A 3,899-nucleotide genomic window follows, 5' to 3' on the forward strand; every position below is an offset into this window, starting at 1 on the left:
CTTTTGCCGATGCTCTGCGGCAAATTTAAGCCTATTGCGTGCATTTGAACGCAGAACTGTTCAGCTGCGCTGACGGCACGCTGGCTCTGCTGGACACTAAACACCATCGAGCCGCTCTTGACAGTCGCGGCAGCACGGTCTCATGTTGTTTCCACCAGCGCGGCAAAAAAAAATTTAGTTTTTCATCACTAATTGATGGATGTCTAAAATATAAAAATAAGAAGAAGCCTAAAACAAGCCCGATGCCCGGCCCGCGTCTGAACTATGACGTGAATATTGTCCCGAAGCCTGGCCCTAGGGGCGTAAAAAAAGTCGGGGCCCGTTGGGCCCGGGCTGAAATGCAGGGCTCTATTTCAGGCAAAAGGAAACACAAACGATTTGACTGAAAATTTATCAGAAGAGATGAAAGAAAGAACTAAACTATCAATTTAAACAAAAATTTACTGTCAACAACAGACGTTGCATCCATCGATTCTGCCATGTTTCTCATTGACACGCCCCAACTCGGAAACTCGGGGCTTAAAGAAAATTTCGAGTTTCCCACTCGTAATAACGACTTTGTGGTAGCGTTCATGTGCGTTCAACTCGTAAATACGATCTATCCGACATGACTTGAACACACCAATCCAATCGCAACTTCATTGTGCTGTTACTCCTTTCAAGCCGAATTTCACAAAATTGTTCAGCTCCCGACAGCACCAGGTGTTTTATTAATGGGGAGTATATTTATTTATTTATTTCAATGAATGTAATCGATTAGTTATCATAATATTTAGGCTATAATAGGCTATTATAAATCTGATTGGTTTGTATTGGTGACATAACATGTAAATGATATCCGTGCGGCTCGTGACACTTGCACTTGGACCATAGTGCGGCCCAGTGGAAAAAAAGGTTGAGAACCACTAGTTTAGAGCATAAGCTGAGGTAGATTTTTGTTCCTAAGAAAATTATGATTGGATTTATTTAAAGAAAGAGCAACTTGTTCAGTAAATCACTGTTTGATTTATATATAAAAAAACAACTCATATGTATATAATATTTACATTTAGTCATTTCAGCATGTCTAACAGACATTTCTTGTTGGATGACGGACCATCACCTTCAACTCAACCTGGCTAAGACAGAACTGCTTGTGGTTTCAACAAACCCATCACTTTATCAAAATTTCACCATCCAGTTAGGCTCATCAACCATAACTCCTTCAAAAACAGCTAGAAACCTTGGAGTTGTGATTGACAATAAGCTGCATTTCTCAGACCACATTGCTAAAACGGCCCGGTCCTGCAGATTTGCTTTATACAACACTAGGAAGATCAGGCCCTTTCTTTCAAAACATGCAACACAACTCCTTGTTCAAGCTCTTGTTCTATCCATTTCATGAGCTGAACTCAAAGATCTAAGACTTTTTCTATGTACACAAAAGGCCTATTTCTCTCAAATATTGTTCACAAATCTGTCTAAATCTGTGTTAGTGAGCACTTCTCCTTTGCCAAGATAATCCATCCACCTCACAGGTGTGGCATATCAAGATGCGAGAACAAACACAGGTGCATGAGCATGAGTAAAGGTTATGCGTATTTGGCATGCTGTCCGGGGAGAGGGCTCCGAGCTCGGTAATCACTCTCGAGCCCGGGGTACTCCCCCTGTCCGGGGAGAGGGGGTCCGAGCTCTGATTTTTTAGCCCGGACTCAGAGCGCTCCCCCAAAGATGCAATTTAGTACGGGACAGCAGCCAGAAAGGAGTGTTAATAACCCCCCAAAATTTGCAAAGCTTAAGATTGGTGGGGTGCTGGACCTCACTTGTAGTAGCGGCACTTCTGAGGCTTTAGAAGAGAGAACTTCTGCGGAAGCGGGCGCTGCTGCGGCATCTGAAGAGAAAAACACCTGTGGGAGTGGGAACTGCTACGGCATCTGAAAAGAGAAAATGGCTTCTGCGGGAGCTGCTGCTGCATCTGAAAATAAAAACTCCTGTGGGAGTGGGAACTGCTACGGCATCTGAAAAGAGAAAATGGCTTCTGCGGAAGCGAGCACTGCTGTGTAAAATACAGACAAAGGCTCCTGCGGGAGCGGGAACTGCTGCAGTGTCTGGAAAGAAGAAAATAAAGTGTGGCTTCTGCGGAAGCGGGCACTGCTGCGGCAGTAGAGAAATACAGAAAAGGCTCCTGCGGGAGCGGACACTGCTGCAGCAGTAGAGAAATACAGAAAAGGCTCATGCGGGTGCAGACACTGCTGCGACAGTAGGGAAATACAGAAAAGGCTCCTGCGGGAGCAGACACTGCTGCGGCAGTAGAGAAATACAGAAAAGACCCCTGCGGGAGCAGACACTGCTGCGGCAGTGTGGAAATATGTAAAAAAAACTCCTGCGGGAGTGGGGACTACTGCGGCAGTGTAGGAATTAGGTAAGGCTCCTGCGGGAGCGGGGTGCTGTTGGGATGGCTGGAGTGGGGATGGGCCGTTATAGATGGATTAGGTGATGTTAAAGGGGGTTAGCTATGGTGGGTCAGGAGTTCGAGTGAACAGGGATGGACTGGCGTTAAAGGGGTCGGCTGATGAGGGTTCGGTGAGCTTCTTTGATATGGAAGCGGTTTGACCACACGTAGGTCTTGAAGGCCTCTGGCTTCTGAAGGCTTCTGAAAAAATCTGTGTCCTGATGTTGCTGGCTACAGGGGGTGGTTCCAAGGTGAGGGTGTTCAGAGGAATGGGTAGGGGTGTGGCAGAAGATAGAGAGAAGGAAGGGTGAGCATGCGAGGTGGTGGAGGAAAGATAGCTGCCGGAACCGCTTGCGGAGTCATGCTCATGCTTGGGATGGCTCCGGGAGCGGAAGAAAGATGGGGAAAGAAAGGAGAAATGGCAGGCGTCGGGGCCTGCGAGCTGGATGGTGGGGCTGGGGGCCATGGGTAGGGGAGAGGGTTAAGGGTGGGGTAAAACAGGGACTGGGGATGGGGCATGCTCACGCTTGGGACGGCTCCGAGAGTGGAAGGAGGGGAAGAGAGGGGGAATGGTGGGCGTCGGGGCCTGCGCCATTAGCGGAGGCAGCCTCACGCTAGGGTTGGACGGTGGGGCTGCAGGCCTCGGGTAGGGGAGGGGGTTGGGAGTGGGGTAAGGAAAGGGCTGTTGATGGGTCTGCGCCACTAGTGGAGGCGTGCTCACGCTAGCATCTGCTACGGGAGCTGGGAGCCTATTAAATGTTGGTTCAAATAAAGGCAATAAGTACATTTTATAAAGGTTTACTAATAGGCTGCTATAAATAATTTATTCCAATTGCCCCAACCCCAGCAAAACATATATGGGGGACTGTGTGGGCCAGATGGGCTGAATTTTAGCACCAGTCCAGCCCTGATGATTCTCCTCTTCTAGGGCCAGAAAGATGGCCTTCTAATAATAAAACTGTTTAAACTAAACTCCTTAAGGGAGCTGTATATGCTCAAAAGTTGTTGCTGCTTCTGGAAACCTGTTTGCTTTGACTTCATATATCTGGTGTTAATGTGTTAATTCTTTTAATGTGTTGTAGCCTGGAATATTTAGTGTGCATACACATTGTATATCTGTGTGTTGGAGATTTGATAAAAAAATTTTTTTTTTAAAAAAACGAATTATTCCTGTTGTAGAAAACGTTGTGGCACCAAGATAGGCTACTATGAAGGGGGCCCTTGGGTTTGCTATAGCCCCAGGGACCTATGTGTTCTTAATCCGGGCCTGTTTATAATGTTGACCTATGTTGTAAGCTAATTTTGCAGTTATGTGCTATTCACTTTCACACTGTTGCTAAAGATATTTACTTTGCACGCTCTTCATATTACAGTCCTAAAAAGACGACAGAAAATTTACTCACGATTGCTGTCCTGCGGCAAAACACAAGGGCAGTTGCGTTTTAGATCAATTCTGAGTGAGCGCGCC

The sequence above is a fragment of the Sinocyclocheilus rhinocerous genome, unplaced genomic scaffold, assembly GCF_001515625.1.
Source record: "Sinocyclocheilus rhinocerous isolate Xijiao unplaced genomic scaffold, SAMN03320098_v1.1 scaffold1428, whole genome shotgun sequence".
In the NCBI taxonomy this organism is placed as follows: Eukaryota; Metazoa; Chordata; class Actinopteri; order Cypriniformes; family Cyprinidae; genus Sinocyclocheilus; species Sinocyclocheilus rhinocerous.